At 45.0% G+C, this 11,512-nt stretch overlaps 1 long non-coding RNA gene across 5 annotated transcripts; it reads left to right on the forward strand.

The window, feature by feature from the left end:
• The first annotated feature begins 1,445 nt into the window (after positions 1–1,445).
• On the forward strand, positions 1,446–8,611 carry LOC134433523 (uncharacterized). 5 transcript variants are annotated; one of them, XR_010031590.1, is made up of 7 exons: positions 1,446–1,528; positions 5,168–5,232; positions 5,852–5,915; positions 6,605–6,680; positions 6,803–7,112; positions 7,453–7,570; positions 8,165–8,611. It is a non-coding gene; the product is annotated as an uncharacterized LOC134433523 (long non-coding RNA). The 5 variants fall into 5 exon arrangements; XR_010031588.1 differs by lacking the exon at positions 1,446–1,528 and adding an exon at positions 4,359–4,638; XR_010031586.1 differs by lacking the exon at positions 1,446–1,528 and having other exon boundaries at positions 4,359–5,232.
• Positions 8,612–11,512: the final 2,901 nt, after the last annotated feature.

Below are 11,512 nucleotides of genomic sequence, written 5' to 3' on the forward strand. Positions count from 1 at the left end.
ATATAATTTTTATTATACAGTAATATAAATTCTAAATATACATGCGACTATAAATATGAAAAATATATGATGGGGCCTCAGATCAGCACCAGGTGTGTGTGAGGATGATGGGGGCTCGGAGCAGCCCAGGTGTGAGCTGTTAGGATGATGGGGGCTCGGAGCAGCCCAGGTGTGAGTGTGAGGATGATGGGGGCTCAGATCAGCACCAGGTGTGAGTGTGAGGATGATGAGGGGCCAGGACGAGGCTGTTTTAGGGGGAGGCTTTGCCTCAGCTCCCTTTTGCATGGAACTGCTGAGTGGAGGGGTTTATGGGCCGCTCCCGGCGCTGTCTCATGGAAGGACTGCGAGAGCTTCCCACAGGGTCGGGGGGACACCTGGATCCGCGCTTGGGTACGTGGAGCATCGCTTAAAGGAGGTGCCGAGGGACAAATCTTTGTGCCGGGGAGCAGCAGCCGAACAGGTGAGCCCGTGTGGGTTTGGAGCGGGGAATTTTCTCCTTCCCCTTTGCAATTTCATCTTGCTAGTCCCTCCCCGGTTCCCCAGGAACAAAAATGGAGCTTATGAAGACAAAAGGAATTAAGGAGAAGGAAGCAGCTCCTCTTCTTTTATTGTCTGCGTTTGACCTGAGGGGATCCCTCTTGACTTGTGGATTTAAGGGTGTTGATTGCAGGAAAAGCTGCCTTTTCCAGGCTGTTAGGGGTATCCCGGGGGTGACAGGGAATCCTTGCGTTCTATTCTAAGGGGAATGGGAAAAGTATTCTTGTGGCATTATGGGTTTGATTTGAAGGCAGCCCACCCCATTTTCATCACCCTCGGGTTTAAATGGAGGGGGCAGCCCTTGTGTCCCTCCTTTTGAAGGGTTTGAATGGAGGTTGAAATCGCCCTTTCCCATCAGTCGAAGGCTTTCATTTGGGGAGCGCCCCTTCTTTTCTGCTCTCCTAGGGGGTGAAATTGGAGGGGAGAACACATTTCTTTGCCCTTGTTGAAGTGAGGTGCGCTCCGTCTGCGGTTTCGGGGCTGGCTTGCGGGAAGCCGCAGCTCCGGCAGCGTTTGCAGGGCTGCAATGGGGCTGTGCCGCTGCATTGGAGGGCGCTTCTCGTGCCCGCGGCCCGGCCCGGAACGTTCCCGCTCGGGAGCGCTGCTGGCACGGCCCGGGCAGCTGCCGGGGCGCACGGGGGATTCGGCGCGGCCGGGCCGGCCAAGGGCGGCAGTGGCGGAGCCGCGCCGGTGCGAGCCGCGCGGAGCCGAGGGGAGCCGGGCCGGGCCGGCCAAGGGCGGCAGAGGCGGCGCGGGCGCTGCTGCGCCGGCCCGGGCGGTGCCGGCCGCTCCGTCCGCTCCGGGCGCGGGGCTCGGGCGCCGCCGGTAGCCCCGGGCCCGGTGCCGGCCCCGCCGGGCAGGGGCAGCGGGCGGGGCTCCCCGGGGCGGCGCCGGCCCCGCGTGCCGGAGCAGCCGCCGCAGGAGCCGCTTTCCTGCCGGGAGCCGCGCTCCGTCCGGGGCCGGCAGCGAGCGCGGGGTTCGGCCGCACCAGGTTCGGCGGTGCCGTGGCTCGGAGGCGCTTTGGAGGCTGGGTGGCATCGCTGGGTTTGGTTTGCAGCGGGTGTCCGCTAAGGGATACGGTGTTCTTCCTGAGGGGCACGGTTCTCGGTGCCGGTAGGGATGATAATGGTTTGTTTTGGATTGGGTTTTGTAGTCGGATTTTTTTTTTTTTTTTCCCGGGTATTATGTTTAGAAGGGAGCGCAGTGGTTTTTACGGGTCGTAGCGTGAAGCAGCGGTTCGCATTTTAATTCTGTTGCGGTGGCTTTTATTAGCGTGAGTCTGTAGTGTTTGTTTTGGGGGGCTTGAGGTAGCGTCCTGTCGTTCATAGCAGCGGGTTTTTAATCTTTATAATTGCATGTGTGTTTATCGTCTTCCAGGGCTTTTATTTGTTTGGTTTATTTGATTGTAGTGTATGTTTTATGGCTACGGGTAATTTGGGGGACATTGTTTATGGTTACGTTTGTCTTTAGTCTTTGTGTTTGTTTCTAGGTGGTATTTTTATTTTGATAGCTTGAGGCACTATGGGTTTATTCAGTTGGGAATAATTTTTTGGTTGCAGATTTAAGTTGATCTGGTTTTTGGTATTATTCCTGTTGTTGGTTTCTTTATTTTCTTGTTGTTGTTGTTGTTGTCTTTTAATGTATTTGAGTATTGTTTATCAGGGTTTTCTTTGGGAACATGGGTATTTATATGGTGGGTTTTTAAAGTATTTATTTATTTGGGTAGTTAATTTCTTAGTTTTTAGTGGTTGAGATGTTTTTCCATTTTGTTAATTAGTTCAGGTTTTAAAGTTATTTTTACAGAGGATTGTTTATTCCTTGAGTTAGTGTAGAGGTAGAATTTTGTTGGGTTTTTTTTTTTAGTAACGTCATTCAGGGTGAGCGGCACTGGCTTGAGTTTAGTAGATTGGTTTGACTTTTTTTTAGTACTTTTTGTAATTTGCTGTGTGTGTTTCTATAGGATTTTCTTTTATTTTGGTTCCATTTTTCTGTCGTGATGAGAATTGTTATTGAAAAGAGTGTTCTTTGTTTTTTTGCTGACACTTGTTTGGCTGTTGGAGGTATCTTGATGTTTTTGGAAGACATTGGTGGGAATTTGACGCTGTTTGTTTTGTCGTTTCATTTAGGAATTGGATTTTAAATATGCAATTATGACTCTAACTATATTGAAACAAAAGAAATAGATGTGTAGCAATGGGAATGAGCCAATTTTATTTTTATATATTCGGTCAATTTTTAAAATTTAACATGTAACATAAGTCATTATATGTTACAATAAGTTATTCTAATTTTAATAGAGTATTGTGTATGTTTATAGATATATGAATAGAGAATATAAATGTAAATACAACCCAAACAAAAATACAAATATATAAATGTATTGCAACTATATGCAGATATATAAAAAATTAATATTAAATTGTAAATGTAAAATAACATAAATTGATACAATATATAATACAAGTAATACTGCATATTATATTTTATGAAAATATATTTTATTTTATGAAAAATATTATCGGAAATGGATATAAAATAGATATAAATACGGATGTGATATATCTATCTATCTATATCTATCATTTGTTGTATATTATGATAAATATTAATATAAAGAAATATTTAGGTAGTTTAAAATAATGGATGGTTTTGTTTTTTCTTTGCCAAAGCAGGGGTTTTCGTGTAAAAATTACAAATACAAATAATATAAAGGTAGAAATATAAGTATAGAAATATATCATAAACACATTAAAGATTTATATAAAAATTAGAAATATAAGGAAAAATAAGTTGTAGCAGTAGATATGGTAAATAATTTAAAAAATATTTCCCGTATATTTTTTGAATAAGGTGCATATTATATATAGTTATTAATATAATGCATCAATATAAACGATAAATATATATAAAATATCAACTATCTGTAAGAAGGAATAAAAGCTCTATGTCACGTGCAGCAGTAGAAAATTTCAGGCTCCCAGGGAATAAATAGTTTTCTTTAAATCATTTTCGTTTTGGATTTTTTTTTTTTTTACTCTCGGGTAGCCTGAAAGTTTCTACTGCTGCTTTTTTATTCTAAAGGTGGAAAGGTAAACCAAGATTAGAAATACAAGAAAGGGGAAGGGAAAGGGAAGGGAAAGGGAAGGGAAAGGAAAGGAAAGGAAAGGAAAGGAAAGGAAAGGAAAGGAAAGGAAAGGAAAGGAAAGGAAAGGAAAGGAAAGGAAAGGAAAGGAAAGGAAAGGGGAAGGAAAGGAAAGGGGAAGGGAAGGGGAAGGGAAGTGGTGAAAAACAGAGTGAAAAAAGTAAAAAGAGTTGGAGGGAAAAAGAGAGGGCATTGGAGAGGAGCGGTGCTGCCTCAGGTCCTTCCCAGCCCTGGGGCGAAGGACCTGTTTGATGCCCAGGAGGGACTGCAGCTCCCGGTGGCGGGGGACGGAGCGGTGGCTGTCAGCCCGAGACTACAACTCCCGGCAGGCCATGCTGCTGGCGCGGCGTGTGACGCAACGGCTGACGCGGCACATGAGTGGCTGGCGTGCCAGGCGGCCGCGCGGGGCTGTGCGCGCGCAGCTGCCGGCGCCTCTCCCGCGCGGGACAGCGACGCTGGAGGGGCGCAGCCTCCGTCTGGCCGCCCGCCCGGAGCTGAGCAGCGCGGAAGGAGCGTCCGCCCGGTTCCTCGGCCGCACTCAGCGGTGCCGGGGGCGGGGGCGCTGCCGCCCGCCGATGGCGGAGGGCGAGGCGGTGCTTTGCTGCCGCGGGCCGGGAGCTGCAGGAGCCGCCCCGGGCGAGCGGCGCCGGGCGCTGCCGCGGTCCCGGTGGGGCGGCCGCCCTCGGGCTGGCGGAGGCGCCGGAGGAGCCCCCGAGCTGCAGCCGTCTCCCTCGGGCTGCTGCCGGTGCTGCGGGCGGAGGCGGCTCCGCCGCGTGTTGGGCGCTGCGAGCAGGGAGCGCTGCGGTATCGCCGGCATGACGGGGTTGCTGCCTGCGTTAGTGCTCGTGGCTCTTTGTGCCGTGACAGCGGATGGAGCGGCGCTGGGCGGTAAAGCCAGAGATGGCCGGGAGAATGCCCAGCGCAGGGAGCGGGCGGGCTGTATGCTTCGGATGGCACAGGTGCGAGCTGCAAAGTCACCCCCCCTTCCGCCCCTGCCCTCCCGAGCCCCAGGGAAAATGCTTTCCAGCATTGTCGAGCTTCTGAAAGACAAAACTTGTGATCTGACACTTGCATCCAGAAAAGGTTTCTGTCTAGATTAGCAAATGCCTCAATTGTTCTTGGTTACATCCCATGACCGGTTTTAGGCAGCGACTTTATAATGCTTTTAGGATTTTCTTGTACAATGGTGAGAAAATAGGCAGGTCTGATAGTGGTTTCACTTTTTGTTCTACTTCACGTTCCGTAAGATTCTTTTATGCAAGCACTTGTTTTAAAATTCTACTGTAAGCGTTTATGGTTCACTTTTTTTTTCTTTGCAGCACCCGTGACTTTTTTTTCCCTCTAAATCAGGAGTAAATATAGCTGAGTAAAATTACCTTGATTTTCTTCCTTCTTTTTTAACTGAATTGTTTTTATTAAAAATCCTATTTGAATATGTAGAAAAAGTGGGGATGTCTTGTAATATATCGTAGCTTTTCTTGTTTACAGGATACTCAGAAAATATGTCTCCCTTAGAGTCCCACAGAAACGTTCTCAGTGCGATCTCTATCAAGGTATGTATTTACAAGTAAGTGGTCTCTTTAGATATTGGCCTGTGAATTACCTTTTCCTGTAATACAGAGCTTGCGTTCTGTGGGTTATGATAAAGCTGTAAAACATGTCAAAATGGTTTTGCAAGTCTGAATCGTTGAAGGCAGCAAGAAGTGGATTTAGAGCCTGTTCTTGAGCAGACAAAGGGAAAAAGTGTGGCTTTGATGCTGAACTTGTCATTTTTCATTTGACTTGTCTTGCATTATTTAAGAGTAGAGAGAACTAGAAAAAGAGAGAAATCGAATTGGTTCTTGAGCACTCCTCAAATGCTCACCATGATCCAGTGTAGAGCCGAAGGGAAGGGTGATGGAACAGAGCTCTGTGCTTTAGAAGGAAATAAATTTAAAGCTGACCTCCGCACAGAGTCTCACTAACTTCTGTGGTTTTAAAATACAAGATAAGTTTAGGAAGTGTTGGAAGTTAGTGTTTTGGGAAAGAAATGGCAGTTCCACAGAACATTCCATTGAACAGAGGCTCTGGGAACGATTCATGTTGTAAGTGCTGTCACTGCAATCAGTTGGTGGTTCAGCCTTGAAACGTGCACCTGGCCTTCTATAAAGCACTGTTTTGTTTGCCTTTCAGTGCTATGAGTCTTGATCAATTGGAGAAGAGCCCAAGAGAAATTTTTCATCCCTTGATATAAAAGGTAGGAAGTGACTTTTTTGGTTTGGTTCTTTTTCTTTATTATTTTCTGGAAATAAAAGTAATTAAGTATAGGTACTACTGGTTTGTTTCTTCCAGTAGCAGGTGATAATAATAGTAGTAGTACTAGTAAAAATCATAATAGAAATAATAACAATAGTAATGTAATACTACTTAAACTGTCTTTATCCATTGGACTGGCCATTTCAAATCAAAACTTCTAAACACAAATCAAACCATCATCCTTGTAGAATCTTTCACAGCAGCGGGCTAAAGATCCTGGTTTTGTTGACAGCATTTATTGGTTCTGGAAGAACAAGAGGGAAGTACAAGCCTAACTACTTCTAGCTCACAGACCCGTCCAGTGAACCCAGCTTTGTGTTTTGGTGGGCTTGTGATGACTTTGAAATCAATTGCTCATTCCAGTAAAAAAAATTCATGTTTTTTTGAACGTGACAGCAGAAATAACTTTAGGCACCAACTGAATAATAATAGATCACCAGTTTAAGTTAAAAATTCATGCTATACTATCAAAATTTAAAGGTAAATTATTATGTATTAGGTGATGGTATAAAGTGTATGTTCTAATGTGTAATGCAAAGATACATACGTACCTGAAAGTCCTTAGAGGAAACAAATTTTTATGTCTGCTGTTTGATTATTTACCATACGATATTTGGTTTCATTTCCCAGGAATCAGTGAATTTTAACTTTGGAGTCCCCTATGCTAAGGATGCTCAGCTTACAGGTGATGAAATGTTCAGTAATGGTGAGTTTTTCACCTTCTCTTTAATTGCTATGCTGATCTGAATAAGAAAAAAAAAAAAACAAAAGCAAGGGAAAAAAAAGGATGGTTTATTATCTTTTACGCTGTTATGTTTGTTTCCTCAGTATTTGCTGCAGCTCTGCTTACCCAAGCTTTGGGTTCCTTCTGTCCCACTGGGAGTTGCCCAATTTGGTTGCATCTGGTGAAATTCACCCTGAGACCTTACAGAACCAGCTCCAACTACATGAGAGCCATTTGCAGTTCTCTCCAGACGCCTGGAGAATGGGCGACGTTTCTGAGGATCCGGCGAGCGTGCTTCTGTCAAAACTCAGTCTGTGAAATTCCTGGGGAAAACCCTTCTGTGTCCTGAAGGGTTCAAACTCTGGTGAGGATCCAGTTATCAGGTGCTCACCTGGATGGTTCCAGCTGCCAAAGGTAACACTTGTACTCTTGCCCTGTAGTTTACATCTATTGTATTTTTGTTATTTTGCAAGATTTTTTGTCTTTGCAAAATACTGTGCATTTCACTCTTTGGAACCTCTCAGATGGTTCTTTGGTGCAGCACCACCCCAGGGGACACTTGGCTGCTGTCCTGAAGGGGTTGGTGGCTAGAATTGTAAATCCTGGAGAGTTTGTGAGTCTTCTGTCCCCAGGGAGGTGTCATGCTTTGTTTACTTTTGTTCTGTTGGTTAGGCGCTGCTTCTCGTTGCAAGTATGAATTTCAAACTGCCCTGTTCTTATTTTAACTGTTTTCCTGGTTCTCTCCGCCCGGCAGGGAAAGACTCTCGTGTCCTTGTCGTCGGGCTCGGTGCTGTCCAAGAAGATACGGGGACTAAAAAAATCATAAGAAGCAAAATACGACTGCAGGGAAAAGAAGCTGGAGAGAACAGAAGGTGATATTGTTATCCTTACCCTGTATTAGAGACATCCGCTGCGCTTTGATGCTGGCAGCTGCCAGGGGCTTGTTAGCTCTTTGTAGGCAGGTGTAGGTGTTCACTTGTAGTTTTTTTCTCTGGACAAGTCAATTCAAACTTTGCTAAGCTTATATTTGCAGATTACTCTCTAGCACAGTCCAGCATGACATTTTTGAATGTTGTAAAAATACCATGTTACTTGGAAATTGCTAATGAAGAGAAGCTTTAGGGGAAGATAAGATTTCAGGGTTGGAAGTTGTGAGAAGAATTTTGTGGGGATGTTAGACTGAAGTAAAGCACACTTGAAGCTGGACTGGCATGCTGGCAGGTCCCCTATTAAACAGTAGTGCTGAGATTAGCCTGGGGGTTGCCCGTTGTTTCTGTAGAAATCAATGTTTCCTGGTCTTCAGAGGGAAGCTGCTTTGAAAAGCTGGAAGGTGCAGCATGCTGACAATCCCCGTGCTTTGGATTAAAAGTAGATTTCAGAAGGGTCCTAAGCTTTTGTCTTTTCCTAGAAGTCGATGTAATCCTATCGAGGAGTTTTTAATTCTGTGTTGCCATGTCATCCATCAGAGCCCTGTTGTACTAATCTTCATACAAGTACAAAACAACAAATCAGACCCTGTCCCAACCACTTAGAGCCCAGAACACGATTTCCTCGGGCTGCCATTTGTGTGCCATCGGTACTCACCGTGGAAGGGAGCTGGGGATTGTTGCAGCTGTTGGGAACGAACTGCTTCTCGTCACACAGAAATGGAATTGGGACGACGCCTCGGCCAGCCCCTCTGTGCCATCGTCTCCTGAATCTGCAGCAGAGCAGTTCCAGTCCATCCGGGCACGTGTAATCCAGTTCCTGATGATCTGAGCACACAGAGCAGCGCTCAGCTGCTGTGGGGGGCTCAGGGAGGGCAGAGTGTGCATTGTCATCTTCCTGAACCTACAGACAAATCAAAGTGAGAAGCCACAGGGTGGAAATCAGTCACATATATGCTAAATAAAACTTGCAGATTTTTTTAAGAATTGTTGTTGCTTGTTCTTTGTTGTGCTTCAGTGCTTAGAAAACCTCCCTTTAAAATCAGTTAAATTCATCAGTTGAACCTTTGTTTGCAGACCTTCACTGAGCAGAATTCATTGCTGACTCAGTGCACGCTGTGCCGGCCTCCCGGGAGTGTGAGGAGCTCATGTGTGCTACTTTTTGCTTTAGGACGCTCTAAGGTATTTATTCCTTTTGGGATACATGATGAGAATTCCCAAGAGAGGTAGTTATAAAGTATGACATCGGGAAAAAACCTGTGTGGTTGGAATGTTGTTGCTGTCAAAAGTTAATTTTTTTTTAGCCAGTAGTTAGCTTTTTGCTTTATTTTTGTGGTATCAGTATTTTATTGTTTAAAAAATTGCTTCAAAATAACTTCTGTGGCTGGCCATCAGTACCTTGTTCAGATTTGCCTATTTGCTTGTAGCTAAAATGTTCACGTCTTGTTTATCATTCTATTTAAGAAACTGCTGCCCAGCCAACTAATAACTGAATATCTATCTGTCTGGGACATGGGGAGAGGATTTAGGTAATATCTTTGTTTCCAGAAAAGAGTTGTAGTGTAGTTTCTAAATAGAGGAGAAGAGGGTGAAGACTCTGGGCTCTGATGCCGTTGGGGCACCCCAAGGTCCCCAGGAGAGGGAGCCCCACTGGGGTGCAGGAGCAGATGTGTTCTCATGTAATATAGAATAAATTATAAATATAAATATGAAAATTATAAATATGAAAATATTTTTTAAAATCGTTACATAAAGCAGGCTTTTTTTATTTGTCAATAGGCAGGGTTTTGATTATAAAAATTATAAATACAAATAATATGAAGGTAGAAATGTAAGTATAGGAATATATCATAAATAAATACAGATATATATATATATATAAAAAGTTTAAAAACAAGAAAAAATTAGTTGTAGCAGTAGATATGATACATAAATAATAATTTAAATCCATTTCTAGAATTTTATGTATATTATATGTAATTAATAATACACTGCATCAAAAGAAACTAACTATAAATGTGCGTATAATTATACTAAGTATAAAAATATTTCAATATCGTTTGAAAGAAGGTGGTTTTTTGTATTTATTTGGCTAGAGATGGGGGTTTTATTTTGAATAAAAGAAATATTATAGAAATATAAATCTAAATATAGAAATATACAGTCAATATAGAAAGATATTTATAAAAACACGAACGAACGACGCCGCCTTCGGCCGAATGCAACGAGCTCAGCCGAACCAAGGCGAGACCGGCCGAACCTGACGGCCTCGAGCGAACCGAGGCCAGGCTTGCGAGGCTGCCTGAACCGAGCCGAGCTCAGCCGAACCGAGCCCGCTGCTCTCGTGCGCGCTAATTAGCGCGAGCGCGGTCACAGCCTAATGAGCTCCTGCGGCACGCCGCGCTCCCGATCGTGTCCGTGCGATGGCCGGGCCGCCCGCGGGACGCGGCAGCAGGAGAGCCCCGAGCCGGGCGAGTTTAACGTGAGGCGCCGCCGCTTGCCCGCTCTCAGGGAGCCGAGCGGAGTCGCGTCGAGCGCACTGAGCGGCTCCGAGTTCGGCCGAAGCGAGGCGAGCCGAGCCGCGCCGAACGTACAGAGCGGCTCCGAGTTCCGCCGAAGCGAGGCGAGCCGAGCCGCGCCGAGTGCGCTGAGCGGCTCCGAGTTCTGCCGAAGCGAGTCGAGCCGCGCCGAGCGCAGAGAGCGGCTCCGAGTTCGGCCGAAGCGCAGAGAGCAGAGCCGCGCTGAAGAGGCGAGTACAGCCGAATGCAGCCGACAATAGCCGAGTTTAGCCGAGCAGCTGTGAGCCTTGAGGTGAGCGTGCATCATTGCCGGTTTGGGATTGAGTGAAATGCACTAAGGAAACCAGCTTTGGGGAGGGAGGCAGGGAAATCCTCTCTTAACGTTTACCAATTCTTCCGTCAAACTCATCACGGCAGCACAGCGTGAAGACTGAAAGTGTAAGAAGATGTGGAGGGAAACAGAGAATCTGACAGGAGCATGGAATGCACAAGTGCACGAATTTTGCTTTTTGCTTGGATGTAAATTCAGAAGTTTTAAGGAATTTGGGAAGAAGAAGGGACATTTCAGAAGAAGAAGTTGTTGTTGTTACAGTCCTGGCAAAATCTTTTGTTCTAGCTAATAAAAGAAGTTAGTTTAAAAAACAAAAAAAAAAAAAAAGTGGTTTTTTTTTCTTCACTGTTATATTCATTGGTGGTATATGGTGTGTTGTTTTATTTCTTGGTGTTATTAACTCTGTGTAAATTGTTTTTTGCGTGAAGCTAACTTTGGATGGGTTGTTTTGTATTTGAGGTAGGATTAATTTCAATAGGTTTCTTTCATAGACTTCTGATAGGTATTACTGCGATTTTGGTTTTGTTTACTGTATGCATAAACATAGAGATTTGGTAGGGCCAGCTGGGCTGCTGGAGTTTTGGGTGTGAATTTATTAGATGGCTTTTGTTAAACACAGAATAATTATAGAAGGTAACAGCAAATTACTCAATTACCCAATTTATCCAGCTAAGTAACCTTACCACAAAGTTTTATATCTTGCCAGTTTTCTGTTCTTCTGCTCCAAGTAGTTGTTGCAAAAAAGAAAGTACTGCTATTTTTCTGAAGAACTTTCTTCTCTAACAAGCCCTTTACTCCCCTTGAATCTGAGTCAGAGCTAAACAGCTGCAGCTGCTCTGAGGGCTTGGTGGGATTAGCTCCCTCCCTTTTCCTGGGTGGCATGGGAACGAGAGGCGGGCACCACCAGGGGTTATTAACCCCAGCCGTGGCTGAGGGGCTTCATACCCTGTCTGGGATGTGTTGGGGTAAGAGCTCTCCTCCCATTTCAGCGAAGAGGCTCTTTCATCTCGTCTCAGCTTGTTTTCAGCAGGTGTTGCT

The sequence above is a fragment of the Melospiza melodia genome, unplaced genomic scaffold (assembly GCF_035770615.1).
Source record: "Melospiza melodia melodia isolate bMelMel2 unplaced genomic scaffold, bMelMel2.pri scaffold_186, whole genome shotgun sequence".
Classification (NCBI taxonomy): domain Eukaryota; kingdom Metazoa; phylum Chordata; class Aves; order Passeriformes; family Passerellidae; genus Melospiza; species Melospiza melodia.